Here is a 13,809-nt window from a genome sequence, read left to right as displayed (position 1 = left end):
GAAATTTCAGCAATCTCACCGTAGTTGGCACTTAAATAATCATTTTTTCAAAAAAAATTGACACTTAAGTGATCCAAAAAACGATCAATTTAGTGTCAAATCGCAGAAAAACGATCACTTTAGTGCCAACGGCAAGAAATTCCGGCGATTTCACGGGAGTTGGCACTTAAATAATTATTTTTCAAAAAATTGGCACTTAAGTAATCCAAAAAAATATTGGCACCAAAGTAAGCACCGTACATGAATATTGACACTTAAAGTATACTTTTGTCGAAAAGAAAGTGCACAAGGTTTTTTGTGTGCTTCGTGGTGGGGTTCGCCTCCATCGAAACCACCACCTATGCTAAAACCGCCACCACCGTGGTGATGTCCACCTCTATCCAAACCACCACCTATGCTAAAATTGCCGCCACTATGGTGTCCACTGTGAGCATGATGTATGCCGCCGCCCTAACCGAGATCGCCTCTATTTTCCCGAAATATCAAAATGCTTTAAAAATTATTCATTGGTGAGTTCTGATGCTGTCGCCCCCACTAAGATCGACTTTGTTTTGCTGGAATATTAAAATGCTTTAAAAATTATACACTAGTGAGTTTTACTAGGTGAGTTATTATTGAGTAGAGATTTGTATCATTTGTGCTCACCCAATAGCACTAGGAGTCTTGATTTGGAGTCAAATTGAGAATGACTCGTTGGCCTGTCAAGTGAGTAAATAAGTGTTGAACAATGGAATTATTCAGTCTCTTAATGCACTCATGCACATCATCCAATAGAGCTACATTGAAAGTCGATGATCAACCTTGAGTTCTTTATAACATGTTGAGACTTATTTTGAAAGTTGGAAAGGTTCGAGCAATTAAAAAGTTAGGGGCATGATCTCATATCATAACAAACTATCTATTAAATAAGGAGATCGTAGATATACTCGGCTTTGCTATCGGAAATCCCAACTTGGCACTGCCGCAGGGACGGCCCCACTTGATAGTTTTCACCATTGGAAATGCAGCCTGGCGCGCTAGAGAGGCAACCCCACTTGACGGTTGCCGCCACCGAAGAGGCAGTCTAGCACGGTGGAGAGGCGGCCTGGCACGGAGAGCAAATAGTGGTCATAGAAAAAATCTGATTTTTTTCGTATCTACTCTCTTGAAAAATCCTATTTTTATCGGGGCTATATATCATTTTACCCTATTTTGGACATCTACCAAACAGTAAATAAAAGATGATGTTTATCTTGACAATCAAACAGAACTTAAATACTTTAAATTCAGTTCGATGAAGTCTTCTCCATGATGCTCCAAGCACCGTGGTCTCAGGTTCCTTGTCGTAAAACCACAGGCCTAGAAAACGACAATTATTAGTGGCGGTGACGGAAATCGAGGCGCATTCAACAAAATGAAGTGTCGTAATTGCTTAATCAATACTAGAGTCTATCAGCGAGCCGGCTAGGGTTGCAAATTTTTAGAATATCGGTTTTCGATTCTGGCTGCTGAGCCTAGCTAATCCAAAACCGATGACTCATAACCAACACTTACCATTACCACAAAATAATTATGGTTAGTCAACAACATAGTCTTTAGTTTATTTTTGGTCTACTTCGCATGGAATGGGGTGCTCGATACCATAAAAGGACAATGACTTAATTGCTCCGGACCCAACACTTTCGGAATCCGATTACGCTTTTTACAATTATCAGCGTAATTTTTTCCAAATCTAGCTTAGAGTAGAAAGCACTAAACTTGGCATCTTAAATCAATAAGGAACAGTAGTCGAATACTCGGCACGATTGTTATACTCGCTTGTAACCCGGAACCTTGCATGAATGTCTACCGTCATGATAATCAACTCGGTAGAGAGCAAATCTAATGTCACTACGGCCGTTTCAAAATGGCATGAATACAGCCAGCGGCACACACGACATAAGATGGCCGATCCGAATGCCGAAATAAAGACCACAGCTCGTGTCACTGATTTCTGTTTTAAGGCGATCTATTTTTATGGCGTTATGGTCCCTCGGTTCTCTTTTAAGAACTTTCTTAAACTGAGTTAGAAGTAACACTGCTGCCTCATGTTTGTTCGGTTGTCTTACTTGAAACTACAGCAAGCAAACAAGAGACTACTCACAAACATGCAAGGAAGCACAAACGACCCCCATCAGGGTCAAAAACTAACCCCAGACGACGCGATCCAACCGTAACGCGTACCAACGAGTCAGCTACGGGGGAAAAGACCCTTCGACGATCGAGCTGACTGAGATTGGAGTAGTCCGACGGCGGACCGAGGTAATTGTTGAGCGAGGGAGAGAGGATTCCCGTAGGCGAGAGACGATGAGAGAGGCGTCGGGCGTGTGAAGTAGGAAAAAGAGAGGTAGGGTTTTTCGAAAAATAGTTGGATAGGAGAAATCCTATCCGATATATCCCACCTTCTCTTCTAAGATTTTTTTTATTTGGTCTATACATAAAATAGGGACCGGCTAAGCTGCGGTCAACTATTTACCAAAAGTGTTATTTGGTGAAATCGGATCATCACTTATTGATCCGGTTTCACTTCACATTTTTCTTCTTCTTCTTCTTCTTTTCTACTTTTATGTGTTTTTATTGTAAGCTAAAAATTAGAAGACAAAATTATAAGAGGGTCCATGAAATCAAGGTTCTAATGAAACATATCTAATTGATAAATATATCATGCGGATATGTGGTACGTACACGTTAGACAGGGACTTTTGGATGACAAGCATATCACATGGATATATGGTGCGTACATGTCAAACGTGGGCTTTTGGATGACAATCATATCCGTGGTGCGCAAATGTCGGACGTAGACTTTTGGCTAACAAGCATATTAAGTGGATATATGATGCATTCACGCGGATAGAAATGTAATTATCTTTTATACTTTGTTTTCTAATTTTAGTTCACAATAAAAAATACATAAAAGTAAAAAATGAAAAAAGAATGTGAAGTGAAACCGGATCAACGAGTGATTGGGTTTCAACAAACTATTTATGGTAAATAGTTGACAATGCAACCTAAAAGGACAAATCTACGAAATTAACTTAGCAAAAAGACATGGTTATCCTTTCGACAATCTATTCTGAAATTTACCACTTTGAAAAGTATGAAATAAAATTTGAATATTATTCTTTTGAAATATCTCTATTGTAAAAAAAAAAAAATGAAACAAAACAAAATTTTTGAATAGAATGGATAAAACTGGCATGTAGGATCTAGATTTCAAAAATTCGAACCTGAATCCTAATTGATCTTAGGTTCACATTTCAAGAACCTACCCATCATGAAATCGATCACTCTTGATTGTCACTTACCATTATCGTAAAAATACTTATAGTTAGTCAACAACATAGTCTTTAATTATTTTCGGCCCACTTCATAGAGAATGGTAGCTCGATACCATAAAAGGACTAATCTACCGTGGTGGAGTGGGAACAAAACACATGCTTATGCTTTTTGGTTATCTATCCTAAATTTCGCAAGTAATTGCTTTAAATACAAAGAAAAGAGACTGAACAAAGAAAGAGAGGAAGAGAAAAGAAAGTCGACAAAGATTTTATTTACCCTCATTAAAAAAAAAAAACAAGAATCATGACGAGAAATAAATCTTTAGATAAGTACAGTAAATATAAATGGTACTCACAAAGATCCTAAAAATACCTACGTAAAAAGCTAAACAGATCAAGATAATCGAGAATCTAATACTGTTTTTACTATCCTGCGGTCAACGTCTTATCCCTCAATGCCCGTGGTGTCCGCCTCCACCAAAATCACCACCAAAGCCAGAACCGCCTCCACCGAAACCGCCGCCTCCCTGATGTCCGCCATGATGCCCGACGCTGGCACTATACCCACCTCCATGATGGCCTCCGTCGTGGAGGTGGTGGTGGTGGCCACCTCCGTTTTGGCCTTGACGATGGCCACCTCCACCTCCACCCACGTGATGGTGTCGACGGTGGCCGTGATGGTGGTTGCCTCCACCGCCACCTCCGCCGTCAACTACAACTCCATATGTAGAGCTGTAGAAGAGAGTATTAGCAACAGCCGAGCCACCGCCGCTGCCTCCCGGTTTGTTTCTGCGGGGAGAGCCAGATTTGCCGTTGCCGCCTGCCCGTTTGTTTTGGCAGGGAGAGCCAGATTTGTTGCCGCCGTGGTGGGCACAAGAGAAACAGGACTTGAGAAACGCACGAGCCATCTCATCTGGACGCCCAAAGATGGAAAGGATCGTGCGCCATATTGCATATTTATATATGTTTATCCATCGGTCGGTACGGCGCTGGATCATGTTTATCCCGAATCCCCGAGAAAATCACTGTAATCTCTCGTATTTATCTTGCTTTTAGGACTCAAAATTTCGTGACAAATCTGAAATTTCGTTAAACTTAACTTTAATTCAAAAACTTATTTAGGTTCGGTGCCACGTGATTTTCAATCCTCCGACAAAATCAACAAACAAGCGTGAAGTAGTAAACTATTCAAATAAGACCATAAAAATTAATGAGAAATTGCACTAACAGCCTAGACGTTTGGCTCCATGTCAACTAAATCCTAATCACATTGTATCTAGTGTAATCAAGTCCTAAGGAAAAAAAAAAAAACCAATTTTGCCGATTACGACAAACAAGCATCCCATGCGGCGTTTATAATATCATTTGAATGATGTGCGGAACGGTACTTCGCAATACGTTGGATTGTTTTAAAAAAAGAAAAATTAATACCATGAAAATTTTCAAACCGGTATATTTGTGACAAATTTTCTTCATACTAATTTTTTGAATATCAAAAACCCTAAATTCTATCCTATATTAATTTCCGTTAAATTGGATTAATAACGGAACCTCAAATTGATACACTTGTGATAAATGGAGGGTAAAACTCCAAGCTAATACATTCATCAACTGTCACAGGTCATCTAACTCAATAGTTTTACGGTAAGATTTAACGAAAACTAATGAAGGGTAAATTTATCACAAATGCACAAGTTTGAGATTTTTAGTAATCAAAGGTTATAATTTTGATACATGTGTGCCATTTTAAGATTTTCCCTAGTTCTAAGGTAAAAAGCAGCGTCAGAGAGAGAAAGAGAGGCTGCGGAGGCCGAGACCGAACCGAGACTTCTTCGGAACTTCGATCGAGCAGAGAGAGACGACGGTTAGGGCTCGCAGTGAGCTTCGAACCGTGGACGATGGGATGATCCCTTGGGTTGTTTGATTCGGTAGAGGAATTGGGGATGGCACAAACCTAAAGCTGAAAATGGAAAGGCCGCACGAGAGGAGGTGTGGGTTTACGACAAGGCAATGTGAGGATGAGAGGGTGAACGAAATTCTGGAAAATGATTTCCCCACTGTTACGGATGGAAATCATTTTCCTTAGCTTTAGAAGGTTTTTTCCGTTGATCAGAAAATATTTTCCGTTGACCACTCATTTTTTGCCCCTCAAACATAGGAAATTGGGGAAAATGTTTTCCATGAAAACATTTTCCGTGAAACAAACAGAGCCTAGGACATGAGAAGCGCGAGATCCATCGCATCCGGGATGCCCAAAGCTAGAGAAATGCACCCACACAGTTTATTGCCATCATAACTATCTATCTTACGAAAATCAAGGATTTGTTAGTTATGCTTCAGATATTATCTAGAAAGCCAAGTGCATAATATGTATATCTATATGGCTATATCTGTTAGATTGATAGTTTGATAGTACTGTCAATTCTAACTACACAATCTCTTAATGAATGAGTGATTTATGCGCAACACGTTGTGATGATATGTAGATTTACGGTTGAGATTGTATCATCACCGATATTACAATCAGAAAAGCATTTTCTATTTATATTATACTGTTGCTAGTGCATGCTCAACACATGAAAAAATCGCATACAAGATGGATATACTCTGGATAAAATTATCCCATGAGAGAGGTGTGATAAGCGTTGACAAGATTTATAATATCCACAATATAAAATTCATTTTTCTCAAATAACAAAATTCTTAAGTTTATAATTAAAATAAACTTTGAGTGTGAATAATTGTTCAATTCTGATAAATTAACTCAATATAACGAAATTTCTATATTTATTTATATATATGAATGTCTTTTTATCTTATAGTAGAATTTCAATATATAAATATGTATTCAGCATTTATGTTTATAACACATTTAGATGTTTTAGTATAGCTTATTTTTTGATAAAATCTTATTAGAGAATGATGGAAGGGAAAAAAAAAAGAAATAAAAGATTAAAAAAAAAGATAGGAAAAATAATAAACAATAAGCAATTAAAAATGAAGTAGGCAAGAATGTTGCGACAGATTCTTGCCATGTATGTTTGTGTAGTTTCATATTCATTTACACCGGTATATCATTTATATCAAATAATAAACATGATAAGATGTGAAAATAATCTACTTTAATACCACGATTTGTCTACATTTGGCATAAAGTCAGGTTTTCTATAGTCGGATTGTGAGGGTTATGAACACTGTGATGGACTAGACTTGATTCGATGATCAATAGATTGCAAAACTTGTACTATGTTTTTGAGAATAGGTGAGGATGCTTTTGAAGACTGCGACATCGTCATTGAATTGGGATTTGCAGACACGGAAGAGGGATAGGGAGCACATTCGCATGTCGTACGAAGATTTAACATGACTTAATCATTATACACCAGGACCATTACATCTAAATTAAAGCTCCATCCGCTTTGTTGAAATAAATAATTTGAAAAATATTTTCTTAAACAAAATCCAATCACGTATGGAAGATAGTTGATGCTTTCTCTTTCGGCTACTTATTGCAAGGGTTTCGATGAAAAAAATTCTCACTATATAACAAATAATGAAACTAATTATTAAGCAGAAGTCATTCTACGAGTGTTCATACATCGATCGGTGAAAACCTACTCCACAGGGACTTCTCGCTAGAGATGGCCAAAATGAACCGTGGGCCCGGAACCGGCCCGTTGACCGGGCCCACGGTTCCAACACGGAACCGGAACCGGCTCTCAAGGGCGGGTTCCGGTTCGCACCCGGTTTAAAAAAAAAAAAAAAAGGGAGGAGGCCCGGGGAAAAATAACCATTGAGCCTAGGAACCGACGGTTTCGAACCGGTTTCGAACCGGCTCGGAACCGGCGGTTCCAAACCCGGAACCGGAACCGCCGGTTCCCGAACCGGAACCGGCCACCTCTACTTCTCGCCATTTGCTGGGTTTGGACCATCACCTATATCGCTTACAAAAAAAAAAAAATGATCGAAAAATATTGTCATCGTTTACCAAAATTTTTATACATAAATTGTTGTTCGTAATGAAAACATTCTTTCATTAAGTAATTATTTTAAGCGATACAAATTATCACTTTTAGGAAAATATTTTTCAAATTATTCATTTAAAAAAAAATACAAAGCCTTAGGTTAAAAATATTTATTTATATTGTCTAAAATCATCCGTCCAAGTGGTACAATTGGACAAGCTTCTTAGATTGCAGCATTAGTCAATTGGTGGGGTTTGGCGCCCTATTTACATGTTCCTCTTGACGTTCAAAGAATTTAGCGAAGGCTTAAATGGCATAACAACACATCGAACGAGAGTGGCTAAAGGCCCATCAAATTTCATCAAGGGTTGAGAATTGAGATGAAAGAGAAAAATGTAATATGCAACATATAACAAAACGAAGAATACGACATCACTGCATGTATTGGGTGAGAATACAATGAGGCTTAAGTGCAATAAAGATAAATTACAATTAACTTAACCCTAAATAGTAATCTTAATATAATCTTACATACACAATCTTAAGATGGCTAGAAAGAAGTCAACTGGAGTGTGGATAAAAGGTCCAAAAAACATCCAAGTGGATGTACCGTGGTGAAGATACTGGCACTCTGATCAATATATGAAGCGGAGACGACTCGTATAGTGCTAGTTATGCACATGATATCAAATGAAATGACAATCGAGTTCAATGCATTTGTTGTGCTCATGTGATATTTGGATAGCACTTCGATTATCGCAATATATGATTGTTACACTGTTATGACAATCCAATGTTTCCTAGTACTTATCACAACCATATTAACTTTAATGCTATATTAGTAAGAGCTCGATATTCCATCTTCAATGTGAGAGTGAGTGGCAATGGTCTATTTCTTGTTATGCCATGAGGTAAGTGAGCTCCCTTGGAGTTAGCAATTTATTCAAATGCCAATCGGGCTGGCAACCACAAGATCGCCTTTCCACTACGAGCAACCGGCCATGAAACAGTGTTCCCTTGATGTAGTGAATAATTTGAAAAACTACAGAAAAATAAGTCATACGAGGCGCAGTCATGTACTAACTAACAATGTTAGCATAAGCAACGTTAAGTCGAGTAACAGTGAGATATATAAGACGTTGACCAACTGGCAATAGAGTATATGATGCAAAAGAAGAGTCTCATCTTTGGCATTAAATTTGGTAGTTGTTTCAATAGGGCTTGTAGCGACCTTGTAGTATGTGAATCTTGTCCTAGAAAGAAAATTAGTGGCATACTTTGATTGAGAAAGTTAATAACCATTGGAATGTGAAGTGATCCCAAAACCTATAAAATAACCGCGTCGTCCAACATTTTTCATTTTAAACTATTTACTAAATTATTGTTGTAGTTTTAAAATGCTAGTATGATCATCTCTAGTAATAACCATTTCCTCCACCTATAAGAGCAACATAACGGACTCACCGGACGTGTGTTCGAACAAAAAGAGCATGGTCATAGGGGGATTAGATGTAAAATCAAGGGACTACATTATGGAGCTAAACTTGAAATACCATGCACTAGGAGCTAGTTTCAAACCATATAATGCTCGACATAATTGACGTACTTTGTTAGAAAAATGAGTGCATCTAAAGAGGATGCACCATACGAACTTCTTCAATGAAGGTGCAGATGGATCACCTCCTTTTCGGGGAGAGCTAATGCTTGTTGGATACTTTGGCTTGAATATAGCAACAGGAGAAAAAGGCTCTTCATTATCAATGTGTACTCTTAAGTAAAACCTTTCGCTACTAGCCGTGCTTTTTAGCGATCCACAATGTCATTTGCCTTCGTTTTAATCTTGTATAGTCATTTACAAACTACAACAGGCTTATCGGGAGGCAAATCAATCAAATCCCATATTGAGATTATTCTAAAGCTTGCACCTCATATACCATTGCTTGTTGCAAAGAGTATTACTGCTAGCTTCTCTATTTATGTGAGGTTCAAAAAGGAAATAATGGTAGAGCAATTTTTACAAGGAAATCGCTAGCCCGACAAGATTGTCGATTATTTCTAACCACATGATCTCCCAATCAATGAGTATGCAAAACACGCTGTGATAGTGTGTGGATCTACGATTGAGATTGTACTATCCTTAACAACACCGTTAGGGAAGTATTTTCCTTTTCACAATCATGAAGATGAAGAAAACTTACTCCAGTGGGTCTACAAATAAAGGAGAAAAGACTGTCCACCGATGGAATTTGAAGATGGGCAGGCGAGCTAGAAGGTGTCGTGGTGCTATGGCTAGAATGACTTGCATCAAGATTAGAAGAACATAAGGAGACGACAATTCACAAGTGGACGGAGATGTGAGATCTTCTGGGAATAGATCCACAGAATGATTGATGAAGAAGGGGACATGAGACGTGATTTGAAGAGATGAAGAGATGAGAACATTTTGTATTCCCAAAAGATAATATAACAAGACACAAGAAAACGGTTAGAGATAATATCCCAACATCTATCCCCTTTGCGCTTAAACGGGTGTGAGGTTCCAACTCCGTGCATTCAAGTGCAAGAAGTTCCAAAATTAGTATTACCAAAGACTCGAAGAAGATTGTAATTGGGACACTAACTTACTCATAAGGAGAAATGTGTCTTATTATAGGTGAAAGAGTGTCATTGATAGTAAAGCAAGGCTCTCCCCGAAACTATTTTGGACAGGAGGCGGAGACTAGAAAAGTGCATGTAACACCTAAATTATGCATAATTTTACATTCAACTGGACAATTTTTTTGGGAAGTGCCTACAAGTGATAATACAATCTGAAGAGAGAATTTTAAGAAATTCAATGTCTTTATATGCCACGGCATTATCAGTATCAAAGACTTTTATATTTATTAAGAAAATTATGTTTTTTATATTGGCAACAAAATCACTGTAGATATAAGTAAGTTCAAATTGATTTGTCATAAGATAAAATCATGTATAACGAGAATGATCATTGATAAAGATTACAAAATCTTACATGTGGCAGTGAATCTGGTGGCATTTGGCGTCTGTTTGCAACGAGTTTCTGGATGCATCACATATGAGGGTAGCGAGTCTATTGGTGGTCTCTATTTTTCGGATGGAGCAATGGAAGGATGTCGATTTGCAACTTGAAGCTGAGGGCTTGGGGGAGAACGGCAGCCGACGCGGCTGGCTATGGAAGAAACTTGATGGGCATTTCCTTAGACAACAATTACCTCTGAAATCAAGCTGATAATTATAATGAAAGAGAGATGAATATAACAAATAAAGAATACAAAAAATCTTTATGTATAACTATATATATTATATATAGGGTGAGAACACAATTAGTCTTAAGTACAACAAATGTAAATTACTATATGGTAACCCAAATATAATCTAACACAAATCATAGTATCGCATCCCACTTTATTGAAATGAAACTTTTTTTTTTCAATTCATTCACATAGGTTCAATTCAAGACCCTCCGCCGCCTCCGCCGCATCCGCCTCCCCCGCCGCAACCGCCTCCGCCGCAACCGCCTCCGCCGCAACCGCCTCCTCCGCCGCCATGTCTTTTTTTCTTTTTGCCCGAAGACCCGGATAACCCGTCGCTGCAGGAAAACATGACGAATGACGCGAGGATCAAGCACAGCATGAAGATCGCTCCGGACTTGATCAGCAGAAGATCCGCTCCATCATCACCATGAACAGCGGCTCTTCCAAAAGCAACCCAATTCCTCGCCATTAATGGAGTGAGGGAGGAGATAACACGCATGAGGCGAGGAACATTCAATTAAATAATGGCCATGTCTAGACTTTTCACGTTCTGACAAAGATGTGAGATTTTTTTTTAGCATTGACAAAGATGTGAGATGAGTCACTACTGTTCGGGACGACGAATAGGTCGTCGTCCTTGTCGGCAACTAAGGTTGAGTGGATAACTTTGGAAATATTTCACTCTTGAAAATCTGACCGGACCAACTACCAGTCTCGAATTCCGTTTAGAAATCATGCGGCAATCATATTTAAATGACTCAGCATATCTTTCAAGAGTATATATATAACTTTATTGATAGTGCATATGCATGTTGAATTATATTTAATATTAACTTTACCTTATTACCTTAATTAATCTTTTAATAAAGCCTATAAATAAGCTTCATGTAATCTTTTCTTGATATATTGAAATAGACAGAAATTCTCAATTATCTTTTTCGCATTATTCTCAAGTATCGAGATGAGGATATGGGATCTAATTAATAGATATCCGGAAACTCAACCCAATCGTTGTACCGTCGATTGTGTTTACAATTCATTAGTGCTAGTTTGCCTTCTCCAAGAACTGGATTTTGATGGCTATGTGTTGATTGAAACGTGCTTTGCAAGCTAGTCTTCGCCAATTTTGTTCTATGAGTCATAAATTTTGATCAGCGTGTTCCAACTCCGCGAAACCAAAGGAGAAGATGGTGAGATTAGTGGTATTCACTTGTTTGATACGGCACATCCTCTTGTGTCTCACAACTATCGTCTTTTCTTAAAATTTAGGATGGACTAGAACGAATACTATATCGTTATATGCAGATAGATCACAACAAATGCAGGCCCATTACGAACACATAACAACATCCATCACACTACACTTTGTTCACCTGCGTTTCATGTAATAGTTTCGTTCGAGTCATTTTACCCATTTGCATTAAGTGAACTGGGGTTTTGGTACGAAAATCGAACCCATAATATTCACGAGAATTAGGCTTCTTCGTGAATATTTTTATTTGTTCTCGACATCGTGCTCCCCACTTATTTTCGAAGTTCATGAGTTATTTGTCTAACCTCACGATTTCACTCATCATCTTTCTCTACATTTTAATAACTCAATACGCTAATATTGTAAGCTAGTTTTATTTTAAATCGCATTACTAATTGGAATATATATAAAAACCATATTGATAAAAGTATTATAAGTCATAATTACTTTCCATACGTAAAAACTGACTTCAAAGTTAGCAGCCACCGCCCTCGTCGCCCACTGCCGACCTCCGCCCCACCCCTCGAGCCGCATTCGTCGCCGTCATCACTAGCCCTACTCTAACCACCACTGCCAAAGTAAAAGCCGCCAGCTCCAGCAAGATTGCCTCCTCTGTTGCTCCCTGTCGCTGCCACCCCGCTACGGCACTTCTTTACATTGAGGTTTGTGCTCACTTTTGCCGCATGTAAGTATGACCATGGAGACGAATGCCAGGGAAAATGCAATCACACCAAACTCCATTTGCTCAGAAAAAAAAAAGTGATATTTCTGGAAAATATTTTTCGGAAAGTCATCTTCTGGTGTTTGGTTGAGATCTGAAATTGAAGTAAAAAATGTTTTTTTTATTATTTGGTAAAGAAAATCTCATTTGATTTTCCTAAATAGGTGCTATTTACACGCTAGTGGCTTGCGCATTGGTAGCCAAGAAACCCGACACAAGCATTAGGGTCTCAAGTCCCATATCACCGATTTTCGGACACGAGCACGGGCACTGGTCTTGGATACATGGAAATCGAGCTCGATAACTCGATGCTCGTGCCTGGCTCCCTAGCTCCTTGACCTTGATCAATAGATGTTGGCCCTAGTGCCCTTGACTAAGACCCTGGTGCCTATGCTGGGGTCAATCGAGGTTGGGCGGGGACTCCGGTATCGATTCCCGCACCCGAGTCCATCGAGGTTGGGCCTCAAACCTGGCGCCCGGTATACGGTCCCTTGCTTCCAGACTCAAGTCCATTAAGATCGGGCATGACCTAGATGGACCCCAGCACCTATGCCCGGGTTAATCGAGGCTGGGCCGGGACTCCGGTATCGATTCCCGCACCCGAGTCCATCAAGTTTGGGCCCCAAACCTTGTGCTTGGCACTTGGACCCCGGTCCCATGCTCATGGACCCAGGTCCATCGAGGTCAAGCGTGATCTAGATGGACCCCGGAATAAGCGCCAAGGATTGGCCTCTTGCCAACATTGGGGTTCTCGTGCCCTAGTGCAAGTTTCTAGTCCAAGTGCCGATACCTAATCATATTTCGAAAAAAAAACTATTTTCGATATTTTAAAAAGAAAATCATTTCCCTGAATTTAAGCTTTGATAGGAAAACATTTTTTTCGTTGACTAAGAAAATATTTTCTGTTGACTCATTTTCCTAAGCGATCTAATTGCAAGAAAATGTTTTCTCGAAAAAAGTTTTTCGTGAAACATATGAAGCCGAAGTCCAAATGGCTTCCATGGGCCCCTGGCCATAGGTAGCACTAACAAAAGGAGACACCATTCTAGCCATTTTTCTTCTCATCCCTCTCTCACGAGCGCGCATGTGCTTTATGTACACAAATCCACCCATTTGATCTTTATCAAACCAAAAAACATTAGACTAGGGGTGAGCAAACTGGACCGGATGGACCCGAGCGCACCGAGATCGGACCGAACTGGACCGGCCGGGTTGGTCCAGACCTTGAGGAGAGTAGTCCGGTCCCCAATCCCAATCGATGGCTTGGTGGTCCGTTCCCCGGTTCCATGGTGGATGGGTC

The 13,809-nt window shown here is 39.3% G+C and overlaps 1 protein-coding gene across 1 annotated transcript in view; it reads right to left on the bottom strand.

The window, feature by feature from the left end:
- Positions 1-13,809, bottom strand: part of LOC115746805 — a 959,385-nt gene that overhangs the window by 377,326 nt on the left and 568,250 nt on the right. The gene's annotated exons all lie outside the window — the stretch shown is intronic.

The sequence above is a fragment of the Rhodamnia argentea genome, chromosome 7, assembly GCF_020921035.1.
Source record: "Rhodamnia argentea isolate NSW1041297 chromosome 7, ASM2092103v1, whole genome shotgun sequence".
NCBI lineage: Eukaryota > Viridiplantae > Streptophyta > Magnoliopsida > Myrtales > Myrtaceae > Rhodamnia > Rhodamnia argentea.
The sequence above is the reverse complement of the archived record's forward strand: the minus strand, read 5'-3'. Positions and strand labels throughout refer to the sequence as shown.